Source organism: Corvus cornix, chromosome 2 (genome assembly GCF_000738735.6).
Source record: "Corvus cornix cornix isolate S_Up_H32 chromosome 2, ASM73873v5, whole genome shotgun sequence".
Taxonomy (NCBI): Eukaryota; Metazoa; Chordata; class Aves; order Passeriformes; family Corvidae; genus Corvus; species Corvus cornix.
The window spans coordinates 52,133,239-52,146,765 of record NC_046333.1 but is presented as its reverse complement, the minus strand read 5'-3'; the positions used below and the strand labels follow the sequence as shown (position 1 = coordinate 52,146,765).

The following is a 13,527-nucleotide window of genomic DNA, read 5'->3' as shown; positions in this document are numbered from 1 at the left end:
GAGAGACAGGAAGGCAGATTTGATAGGAAATTACCGATCTGAACATAAAGCTTCTCAAACAGCCAACTCCTGCAATTTTTTCCAGAAGCCAATTCTCCTGTACTGTAAGTTAAATAGCAAACAAATTGAACAGAATACTTAAACAGTTGTGATTTAAATCTTGGGTTCCCCTTCAGATTTAATCACCTATCTTTTCTCATTTTATATTGAAGGGCACAATCTTCAGTCTCCCTATATGTATCAAAACATATTTAGGCATTCTCATTTCCAGATTCAATCAGCTCAGGCATATTTACATATTTATTAGGAGAAAGGTTAATACAAATCATTCTGTTTGGATTCTGTTGCAAGCTTTTTGGGTAGGAGCAATATAAGTCAAATGCAGCCATTGCTAAATCTCTAATAACCTCCTGAAAGCTTGAGTTTTACTGTTCCAGTTTCATATGCTGAAATAATTACAATGATAAAATGAAATGGAACTTTTATAAGTGGGCTTATTATTCTGATTTACAAATGAATAGAAAACCTTTGAATTCATTGTTATATAGATTGTAACAATAAAGGAGTTTTATTATCATTACTCCAAATCTGAGGAACTTCATTCATTTCTTGAATATAAACCCTGCTCATCCATTTTCATGGACTTGTCAAGAAAACAGAATTATGCAACTGTCACTCAAATTAAATGAAATTAATATATTACTGTCTACAAGAAAAGCAGGTGTTTACCTAGGAAGCTTTTCATTTTGTAAAGAGACAATATGAGATCTGCATGACATTCAAAATATTATTGGAATGATAAGAGAAGGAATATATTATAAAAATATTAATATGCCTTTCAAAGGAGGTATACAAGAGAAATATTGCCCTAATATTCAAGTTCAGTTTAGTGCTGAGTGCTGGATATAAATGTTATATATTGTAGAATTGGCTGAATATACTGAAAAACACTCACAAATTTCCAAAACAAGACGTGCTCTACACAAAGTGCAGCCCCACATGAGTAGGCTGTCTGTGTCACATCTTTGAGATGTGCTCATTTAAATACATTGTCTGCAGCAACAGCAAGATCAAAGAACTGGGTGGGATGGATGTGGGCTGGTTAGTGAAGGATGATATGGCAACGACTGACACGGTTCAACAACTTCATTGTCTTATTCTTCATAGACCATAACAGCAAGGTTTGGGAAGTGTGACAGCCCAAACTGGAGAGTAACAAGCTAGAAACTACTTAAAGAAACTGGAAATATGAAAACCCATAGAAGTAGAGATTATTTAGGTGTGGGTGCTGAACACAGGCTGCTGTGCCTTCAACACCACTGTCTACGATTAAAAAAAAACTGGAAGAGGATGAAGGGAGAAGTGGTAACATCTGGGCAGATCCAGGGACCCAGAGGCCTGGCCAGCCCCAGCACAATCATGGTCAGGGTCATGAAGCACATCTTCTGAGAAATTACTCACAATGACAGAAAGGGTAATAAGGCAGTATCATGAACGTTCAAAAGAGATTTACCAAGGGAAGATCATTCCCGTACACGAGGAGAAAACAGTGCAATATAACTTGATTTCAAGAAGACTTATGTTCACTCCAAGAAGACTTTTTATGTTGACTCCTGCAGTATCCTCATTAGCAAGATGAGAACTGAACAGACTTCTAGGGCAGTTCGAAAACTGTCTGGACTGCTGGGTTCAAAGTCTGACAAAGAGTAGCTCAAGTTGTAGCTGGTACTCACTGTGAAGCGCCGTACCCCAGGGACTGATGCTGGGGCTCATATTGTTCATACTGCACTGTATTTGCCATGATATTAAATGAAGAAGACTGCTTGATACACTGAATTGCAGTTTCAACTCACAGGCACCTTTAGAAACTTGAGGACCCTTCAGTGTGTTGCCTATCCTTTCTAATTTACCTAAGTGTACTCAGGTGAGTAACAACATTCTGTATCTGCAAGTTTCTTTTTTTTTCTGAAAGGAATTTAATACAAACTAAATACTGTTTGTGCTCATGCATGGAGAATAGCTGTGCTAGTGTTTACATCGTTATCTTATAGTACATAAATTATAAGATTAGATTCCCTACCTCAAACCAGCAACTCAGAATTTAGTAATTTCTACTAAAGTTTCCAACCAATAAAACCTGTTTCCCAGAGCTGCCCCTGATTTTTACATGATTTTAAGTCAACTAAAAGGACATGTTTCTAGTGAGTGAATCGTTTTATTAGAAAAACTGGTCCTTTCCCATTCCAAAGAGGCAGCTGAAATCAAATTTGTAATAGAAATAGCCTTCATTTGTGGTTGTTAACCACATTTGAGTTCCACATTGGAAAGGAAGAAAATGATAAGTCTATAAACTGTGGTGACATCCCTTTGCAATCACAGATGAAGAGTCACACAATGAAGACAAGAAATCAACCCTGACCAACTGGAGAAGGAAGTAACATGTTCCCCAGTAAGCACAACTAGATATTTTATGTATTCTACATAGTAGGCACCCAAAAACCTGCAAAAAGTGACAAGAAACATCTCAGAAACTGGAGAAGTCTACTGTGATCACAGAATTCCTCATTCCAGTCCTGTATATGCTACAGTTATACTGTCAGGGTGGAGCTGAGGTTCCCAAGCAAGCAGTGTCAATGTAGCACAGAAATCCATGTTTTCAAGGACTAGCTCTGGTTTGGTTCCACGGACCAAATTCTAGTTACGAGCAGGAGACAAATCAACTGCACTCCCAAACAGCACAGTTCAGCTTAGGTTTACCCTAAGGAATCCAACAGGCACCCAGTGATTTCCATCATGAAGGGAAGCATGGCAAATGGAGATCAATGTATAACTCCACACAAAAAACACATTCCTGTCCCAAATTAAAACACTAATGCAAATGTGCCTCGGGCATCATGTAGTACCAGGCCTGGCTTACAGGTATTCCACTTAAGAAACAGAGGTCTCCCAAGCTACCATCCTCAAAATTAAAAGGTTAGGAAAGGTTTACAAGAAAACACATGTAAAATCAAAATTGCTTATATATTTCTCAGAAAAGCTAAATTTATCCTATTTAGGTATCTTCTGTCCATTTCACAGTCTTTACTTGAAATTCTCATTGCAGATGTGGGCGTTTTTCAGAAAAATAAAAAAATCAGTGCCAACAAAAACTGGGCTTTAAAGAAAAAAACAAACTTTGCACAAACCAAAACCCAAACCCACATTTTCTTTTAGCTTGTCTAAGAAATACAAGGGCCAGATCATTAACTCAAAGTTCAATCGCAATTAATTCTCATCACAGAATTACTGCCTCACATTCCCTTTTCCTCCTATGTCAATCCAGAAGTGTACACAGCATGCCTGTAACCAAAACCACTCCCAAAGCCAAATCAAAAGATTTAACACCTGAAAGTTCCCTTCAATCTAGGCAAATTTCCTAGCTAGCAGGAAATGCGAATTTCAGATTTTTTTAAAAATCTACATTTCTACAGCGTCATTTGCATTCAGAGTGACTGCAAAGAGTGCTGAAGTTTATTATTAATAAGGAGTTGTTTTACTCAGTGATTTATCACCTTCACATCTAAGAAGGAAGAGGTCGGGCTGCAGAAAGGAAAACAATTCATTCAAGGTGGCATTTCTCCTTCCATTTTCAGCTGCTGAAAAAAATTAGCAATTTCTTCTTTTTTAATGACTAGGTAAAATGGCAGCATGATCCTTTTCATTGAGGTTCACAATAAAACATGCTGCCCAAAACATATTCTTCAGAGAATACAACTTTCTGATACGACTGATCACTCTTCCTCAGTCAAATCTCCAATACATACCAGTAAATAATACTTCATGTCTTTTATTTTATAAATTTTACAGAATTATGGAATTTCATAATTCATATTACTGCTAGAGATGTTTTACTGTTTGATTACTGCTAGTCGCATGTTCTGTGACTTGAAACACTAGGATAGCTGTATTTATTTACTAGTTCTTGTCTGATAATTGCTGTGAAAGCTGACCAATATCTTTATGGTGTTGATGGATACAACAGTCAGTAAACAATCATAATGCCAACTGTATAAAGCAATTCAAAGATTAAATTTTATAGCATTAAAATAAAATGCTGAATTGACAAGTAGTACATTGCCTATTTTTCTAATGAAGTGGAAATAATTAATCCTTCAAAGCATAGCACGTGTCATCCTATTCCTCTTCAAAACATTTTTCATAAATCTCACAAGTTTTTCACTCAATACCAGTCAAATTTGCAAAACTCTCCCTGACAAGTTTTATTCTCTGCAAATGGTGGCCAACAAAGGGGAATCTCCTCATAGTCATCTAACTGTAATTTGCTTCATTTTTTCCAGCCATAGACCTTATTTTCCTGTTAGGATTATGGGGCATTCCCACAGAAGGCGGGTGACAAAGTGAAACACAAGATACTGAAAAGCCTCATCTTCTAGAAGCAAGCAAGGAGAATGGTTTCTATTTCCTGTTTATGCCACTCCACTCCCCTTGCCAGCAACATCATCCAGAGCATGTACTGGTCTCCCTCTCAACTCTAGTTTTATTTTCCACTCTGTCGTGCTTTGTTGGGGTCAGTTGTCTGCAGTAACAGAAGATCATTTGGGGCTGTTACACAGCATTGCCCACAAGACTCTTAGTTCTGACAGAAAGGCTTTGTTCATTTTTATGTGTATTCAGAATATCAAACCACATTAATTATTTTGTTTTGAAATGTCTCAGAATTATGGCTTTGATTTCTGTACAGAGTAATTTCATCAGCTACCATTAGAAATATAAATCAAATTACATAATGCAAGTAAAGATTATTTAGGACTTCTTTCTACCAGAGTTATGGTACAGAATCAAGAGAACGAGGATAACAAGAGCAATACCAAACAAAACCTACTGTAAGGACTGAAAAAAAATAAATGTGTATCTTTAGTTTAATAAAAGAGATAATTATGGCAAAACACACCTCACAGAGGAAAAAGTTTGCTTCATGGAGAAAATTAAAAAACGTGTCCATAGGAAATAGCACAAATAATTAATTTCATTTGCTTTCCGGAAACTTAGCTTAGACATTAGGAAGTGAAAACATTATAAAATTAAAAATTCATGTAAAAGACAGACAGTTGACATAATATTAGATTGCCCATGAATATCGTGAAACCTCTACCAACACAGGTTTAAGACAAAGTAATCTTTCCAAGGCTGAACTAAATGTTCCTTCTAATTCAATTTTCTACAGCACTTTGACTTTGCTCCCTAGAACTGCATGTTCAGAGATTAAAAAAGAATACATTCCAAATGTCAGAATTGCCATCACAATATATTTTTAATGAGCTAGAAATTAGTATACTGAGCTTTGTGAAGCAAAAAAGTCACACCAGCTGAGCTTTCACTGTAGTCTGATAAGACAGCTCCTGTTAAGAAGTATTGTAGAGAAGGGTTTGACAATAATAGGGATTCCTATCTGTTCAGCACAATACAAGAGTGATGGCTGACACAAGCCAAACTTCAGACAACTCGGATAAAAGATGTGTTGTCACAGTACAGAGGATATTGAAGGAACAACAAAGAGGAAGACAGAATTGATGCCTGCACACATTTCATTAGAAAGAAAAATTTGATTGAATACTTTACTAAATGTAACAGATCTTTCAAACCACAAAGCTTACAATTAATTAGTCCTATCTCAAACAAACAAATGAGAAAGATTTATAACCATACAGAAGAATTATAACACTGACAGATGATGGCTTACAAGGAAAACCAAATGCACTGGTCAGGAAACCAAAATCTATTAAGTGTTGCCATGTGTGGCCATGTATGTATATATGTGCTATACATAAGGTGTCTAACATACAAGTTATTTTTTGTATTAAAAATTTTATATAGTACTACATTAGTATGTTGTCTATAAAATAGATTTATTGTATTGGTAATATAGAAAATAGTAATGGGTTATATAGTATGCTATATTGATGATATATAACTCATTCTTAACATGAGTTCTTTCTATGCATACATATATATGCACACACATATTTTTGTAATGTGCATCAGAAAGATCTCAGATCCAGAGGAAGACATTTCACTAGATACATGAAACTCACTTAGATCAGCTACAGCTTGTTTTGAGAATGAATCCCTTGTTTTCAACTCACAAGACTACAGTAGGTAAAGCAGGTAAGGCAGGGACTTGAGCATAGATTTACCATATCTCCAACGCACTCTACACATCTGAGGTGACATCAATACTTCAAATATTCATTCTCCTTATTTGTAGCTATTATGTCTGCTTTTAATGGTGAAGGAACTTTTTTATTTTATTAACATATTGCTAAGACTCTGATATAAAAGTAGTCCTGCTGTGCTACCTATAAATGGGGATTGTGCTTACCTTCTTTTAGTCTGCAGCTGGGGAGATTTATGTCATTTCTTGTATGCAAATTTGAGCACCTGATAAAATAGCACTTGGGCTTATTGAAGATGATAAGAGACCAGTAAATATGGAAGCAAGCTGGTTACAGCAAATTAGAAATACAATCTAACAGCAAAATCTTAACCTCTGCACTGGAGTAAAAATGCAACTTGCAGTTATACTCTTTTTAAATATAAATGCACACACACACATATGTAAAGCTACATAGCCCTCATTTACAGAGGATACATAAACTATGTTTGTCTTCTTTAAAATCAGTTTAAAATCAGCAGTTAATAGACTATGGACTTAAGGAAGACTGTGGTTGACAATAACAATGTTTTCCTATTCATATTTTCTCAGCTATAGTAAACAGATTTTTCTTACATGACTTTGAAAAAGCATCTTTCTAAATTACAAAATAAGACACAGTTACTTTGTTATTCTCTGAATTTCAACACTGAAAAAAAATTTAACAGAAACTCCTCGAAAACAGGAAAAGGATTACATTTAAAGTTAGCGTATTCATTTTTTTTCCAAGGCAATCCCTTTGAGCTGCACAAAATCCCTTTCAACAATCATTCAGTTTTTCATTGACAAGCATCAGAAACCGAAGCATAAATCAACAAACAGCAAATACTCTTTTGAGGATTTTCCTACTGACATATTTTTTGCAAGAAACACAGATATGCAGTATGTAGCAAAATAGGAGATGCATGCATTAAGGAAGGTTCTCACAGAGGAGATGCTCCAGACAATAATCTTTGTGACCAGAACTGGACACAGCACTCCAGGTGAGACCTCACTGGTGCTGAGTAAAGTGGATCCCACTCTTCACTATGCTGGCAGCACTCTTCCTGATGCATCTCAGGGCACTATTGACCTCCTTTGTCACAGGGACACAGTGCTGGCTTGTGTTCAGCTTGGTGCCACCAGGACCCCCAGCTCCTTCTCTGATAAGCTGCTTTGCAGCTGTGTAGCCTCAGCATGTATTGGTGCCTAGGGTTGTTCCTCCCCAGATGCAGGACTTAGCACTTGTCCTTGCTGAACTTTGGGAGGTCCTGACAGCACATTTCTCCAGCTTGTCAAGGTCCTCTGGATGAGAGTGTGACCCTCTGGCATACCAGTCACTCTTCCATGCTAAGTGTAATCAAAAAACTTGGTGAGAGTGCACTCTGACCCATCACTCAGATCATTAATGGGCAAGACTGTACCCAGCATTATCCCTGTGGTATGCTGCTAGTTACTGGCCTCCAGTTACAGGCCACAAGTCGTAAACAGGATAGGAGTTCCAGGATCCTCTTTCGCATTATCTTTGCAGTTGCGCCACAGAATGCTATAGATGTCACAATGTGCAACAGTGCTATTCCTGTATTACATGACAACACAAAGAAAATTAATTTATTCATACTACAGTAGAATACGGCACATCATATGGGTATAAGTTCTAACCAAGAGTCACCTAATTTGAGTCAGTATCAACATGAAGAGAGCCAAAATAATTTGCTTCATCACGGTATCCACATCAAAAATCCAAACACATTGGGAATGAGAACTAATCCCTTTTTCTGTACCTAGCAGTGCAAAGCAACTCTAGCAGCCTGAGGGGTCAATAGACTGAACAGTAAATTTTTCATTAGATTTTTTTAATCCTCCTCATTCTCTGTTTTCTCTTCTTTTTGAATCTCCAAATTTCTGTTTTCCTTTGTATCTAGAATTTATCTTTCAGCAATCAAATCCTTTCTTTTGTCCCACTTCTGATTCTCTCTCACTGCACTCCCATATTTCCCCTGTCTCCTAGATCTGCATATATTAAACATCTTACTGACTTCATGTTACATTCAAATATTTGGATATCTGATTTGGGTCATCCTGTGAATAAAAGTCTGTAGGATAAAAAATTTTGAAGTCAAAACCATTGCATTAAATAATACATTCAGTATTAAGAATTATTTTATATGTTACTCAGGATTTAAAGTGTCTTCTCATTTCTCTTTCTCCCTTCTACAAGTTTCATTAGTGGGACCCTTTTTTGACAGCATTTTTCTCACATTCTGTACATTGCTGTGTATTTGTAGAAACGTAGGATGCCAAAACCTGCTGTTTATAGTCAATGAATTGCATCTTAAAATCAGAAAGGAAGACACAACTTGTTCAAACATCCCAAATGTCTAACAAAGCAGATCACTTGTGCTACCATCATTGGTCCCCTTAATTATCTGTGGTCCCCTAAGTAGCGTTTGGATTTTGGGAAGGTGGGGTAGAAGAAGATGTCATGCCATTGCTGTCAGAAGTCTCAGAGCAGTTGCTTGCCATGTCTTAACAAAACCTATGATTTCTGTAAGCTGGTTTTGGAGTTGGGGCAACAACTCAAGCACGGAGGAAGCTTTTCTTCCAGAGTAGCAGCAATTTACCAGTCACACCAAAGCACACAATATGCCCTGACAGGGCTCTCCCACTCTGTTCACAGATTGTTGAGTGCCCACTATAACTATTTAAAAGCTTGGCTTGCACCAAATTCTTAACAGAGCCTGAAAATCTAGCAATTATATAATGGTTCAGGGAGGGAGGAAGAGGGATGCTCTGCCCAATGCAGCCAGAACAGGCCCCACAGCTAGTGACAGAATTTCTTTTGAGTAATTTCTTAGCCCAAATGACACTGATTAACTGGAGTTCATGGTGCCATGCTCACTCAACAGCCGGCACCACTCAGTGTGGACACAGGGCAAGGACAGCAAGACTCCTCTCTGAATTGCTGTTTTGCAGCATCACAGATTGAGGGTCAGAATGGGCCCAAAACACTGGGTTAATTTTGAACCAGGTCATACACTGAAAAGAAATATAAAAAAGTATTAGATATAAACTGTGAATTTAGGGTAAATCCTTTACTCCAGCTGTAGGATGGAATTTAGAGACTGATATAGAAGTGTAATTGGTTTTGAGTGAAAAAGGCAGAAGAACTGATGTACAACTGAAAGAGAATGCTGAAGTGTGGTCAGTATATGAAAGAGCCATTTATCTGATTACCCTCAGTGGGGACAGTAATTTGTGGGTTTCCCTCCTGGATATTCCCATTTACACATTTTTCAGGAATATTTTAGTCTCTGAGGTGTCTTCCAGATTTAAATTTTGCATTTGATTATTTAATGCAATCAGGTCCAAAATTGGGGAAATGGATGACAAAAGAAGAAAGACACGCTACAAGAAGCGCTGGTTTGAGGAAGGAAAGAGAAGTGTCAAGGAAATAAGAGTAGAACCACAGGGCATGGCAGACCCCTTTGGCTGTTCCATTCAAGGGCTTGTCTTTCTTAGCGCTTTGTCATGAAAAGACAAATGTGCCCAAATACTGGTTTGAGATCCAGCATGCAAACACATAGCCCACAATGGCATTGTGCTTTTATTTTTGTCTAAGCATTCACTTAACACACATTTTAAGTTCTTTAGCCTTGGATATTTAACTCCAACATGACCAAAAAAATTAAATCTTGCTAAATATTGTTACTTGAGGAGCAGTGTAAGGGATAGACAAGTTTAAAACCCCATCATGGCAACATATGCAATCAATATTTAAAATAAGTTTTAGTAAGAAATAATAAGTTCTGTGTATTATTACTATACCTATGCACTACATTTTACAGCATATACTATTTCCTCCATTACCACTCATTATTGGAGTAATGTATTACCAAACTCGTGGTAAAGCCTGCCTGTAAGAAAAAGAGCAATTTCAAAGATTCATGTTCTTACAAGGGCTGGATGCAGCCTGGTATGTTAGGAGTCCTGTAGTTCTATTCTGTATCACCAATACCCAGACATTTCTTATTTACTACATTATTTAAGTCATACAGTAAGCAATTAGATGAATGTGAGGAAGACAACTAAGAAGATACACTTACTAAAAATAATTCCAGAAGCCCTTTGACACATGGCACAAAACTTTGCCCTTCAAGAGACCTTGGCTTCATTCCTAGCACTAACAGGTGAAAAAACCCAACATAAAACAAAGGAATGATACCCATTTTTCCATTCAACACTAAGATGCTCACTAACAAACTAATGAAGCTCTAATGAAACCAATGAAGAGTGGAAAGAAGCACCAGCAGCACAGGACCTTGAAGGTGAAAGCTGCAGAGTGCAACTTCAGCTCTGTGATAAGGGTGACAAAGAAAAGCAAGGTCAAGAACAGAAGCCTGTGTGAGAGAGCAGATCATGCCAGCTCAAAGAGAATGGGACCATATAAGTGTAAGACATTAGGACTAGAAGGCAAAGTCTCCTAAATAATGCATTCATATACTACACACCAGTCAAGGAAAACATCTGTCCAGGAGCTAAGGAAGCACAGTCTGAAATAAAACCATTCTAATTTAGATGATGTTAATGTTGCACTAAATGTTGCTAATACTGCTGCAAGACTGTGGCAAAATTGTGATAAATGGGGAAGGAAAAAATCCCTACAGTGTTACAATTATACATTGGGAGTAGAAAATCATCAGAAAATATAAAATATAAGAGATTTAGATAACTAGGTAAAATAATAATGTGTGAATATCTAAAGATATTAGTTTCTTTCGTCTTTTTTTTTTTATAAACCATAAACATGTTTTGAGAGGAAAACATGAGAATATACCACTGTCATTGGAACATTTGGCTTCAGATTACAAAAGCAATTCAAAGAGCACCAAAACAATCATTATTTTTCCATTATTTTTAATGTGATTTTTTAAGTCTTATAAAAAAATACCACTTACGAATGCAAACTGAAAACACAAAGCACAGCAAAGACTGCTGGCTGATGCAGAGAAAAGGACAAATAAAAGGTTTTTTCTGAAGAACATTTATTTATAACAAAGGAAAAAATATGTATGAAATTGAACAGGTAACAGCACAGTTTTCTGTTTAAACATTGTTATATGTGGGTTCATCACCTATGAAGTTTAACTCATTATAAACCAACCTCAAATGTTTGTGGATCCACGGTTAATTTAAACAGGGCATATGATTTTTCAAAAGATGTTCTACTTTATCTTTTACAAACTCCTAATATGCCAAAAATAGTTTCAAATGCCATATTGCTCTGCTATTAAAAGATCAAAAAGAAACCTTTATTGACACTTACCTGGAAAACAGTACCAATCGATTTGTCTTATTCACCAACTTTTTAAGAAAATGATAAAAAACAAACTAAAAGAAATCTGAATTGTATGTAATTGTATTCAAAGTGACATAAAAGAAAGAATAGAGGGATAAACCAAAATATACATAAATATTCTTCTGAAGTGAGTAATAGTAAATGTAATAAAAATTCTCAGTTTTCAGATGAAACCAGTGATGTTGCACTGATATACAGGCATTGGGACATCTCAACTGGCAGGAGTAAAACTTTGGATGTCGGAACATCTTAAAATTTCCAGTCTACAGTAATAAACAGAAGATAGGCAGACAGGTTCATAAGAAGCATATTTTCATAAATGTTTTCACAGCATTATTTTAAACATTGGAAAAAATACTGATAATTTCTTTTATAATGAATAAGTAGAATCAAAGTTTAAAAAAATAGTGTATTTTCAACAGGGAAGTATTTCCTTGAATTACCCATTTGCAGCTACCATACACTTTTGCTTTCCACAAAATTATTATCAACAATATTTTCTGGCATGCAGGTTGGCTCGCATTTTCTTTCCCTCCTGGAAACAAAACCATACGTTTATGTTTCAGTTTATTACAGAAGATGCCCAAATGTTCTCCTGTGAGTATACATGTAATTCTCAGAAAGAAAACAACCTCAATGGAAACTATGTATTATGTATTACAGTGGTCCTGCTTTGGAACTGAGCTAGATATTCTTCCCACAGTTCTGGAGGAATTATTGGCAGAAATAGTTCTTCCCAGATGAAGCAATACTATAGCTGTCCTTTACAAAATGGGAAAGCTTTTGATCCACTTCTAAGATACCAACGGTCTCCAGTCTCATTTCACTTCTGTCCTATTACTCTTAGGAGAATTGCATAAACAGACATTTTAAAGACACATCAGTAGTATTGTTTCTCAGTCCTGTCAACTTTCTTTCCCAAACACACTTCAGCATTAAAGATGCCCTGTACAGGTTCAGAACAGAGAGGTATATACATGTGTAAAATAATAGATTATTTTCATTTGAATTAAATATAAACAAAAATTTATGAGTAAATTCAGACAGATTAGCTAACTGGAGAGCAACTTCTAATATTTTGTCTGTTAACTCCTACGTCCTGTGACGGGATCCTTATTAGAGCTATATTTACAAAGAAAAAACATCCCAATTCACACATCTCCTATGGTGGTGATTGATCATGCAAGCTGCTGCCTCATACTTGAACGTTATTATTGACAGTGGCCAATATTCCAGTGTCAGCAAAAACTTTTAAAAAAAAAGCTACTGCTAGTGTTCAGCACCTGATGCTATCAGTGATAGAGGAGCAACTCTAATCACAAGCTTGGCAGTACCACTGGCCCTGATCCTGCACCCTCCAGGCCCAAGCGATCGCAGTTTTTACGATCGGATTGGTCTCTGACCCAGATACTGTACTGATTATTGAAGCTTTCACTTGGCAGGAGTAACTCTGACCTACTGTGCTAATAATTTTGCTGATGGGAACTAATTAACTACCAGACAGTCTACACACTCTCTTTAACCTAGCTGTTAACAAGCTTGTAATGAAACTTCAATCAAGTAACACTGTGCCCCGGGTAAATAAGCTTGTACACATGCATGCACATGTGTCTACACTCTAGGGTGATGATTACAGTCCTATGGAATGAGTGAAGGTAAAATGAAAACATGATAAAACACAGACTGAAGTTCCCTGTGTTTACATATGTCTCATTATTGACCAAGATAAGGATGCGAAATGAAAGTGGCTGCATTTCTACCTCTAGGGGACTTCATACAGGTCAATTTAGGACAATCCCAAGGAGACTTGGATACACACAGCTGTGTAAGTATAGCTCTTCTCTGCATTACTGCACCAGTGCTATGAGAAATGCGCACTGAGCTTTACCTAAGAAAGCACAAAAAAAAAGTTTATTACACGACTTCAATGATTTGAAGTAATTTGATATCCCTAGTTACTGTTCAAACAGACTAACTT

At 36.6% G+C, this 13,527-nt stretch overlaps 1 protein-coding gene across 1 annotated transcript in view; it reads right to left on the bottom strand.

Annotated features, from left to right (window-relative positions):
- The window catches only part of THSD7A (thrombospondin type 1 domain containing 7A), a 207,111-nt gene that overhangs the window by 167,703 nt on the left and 25,881 nt on the right, over window positions 1–13,527 (bottom strand). The window lies entirely within an intron of this gene.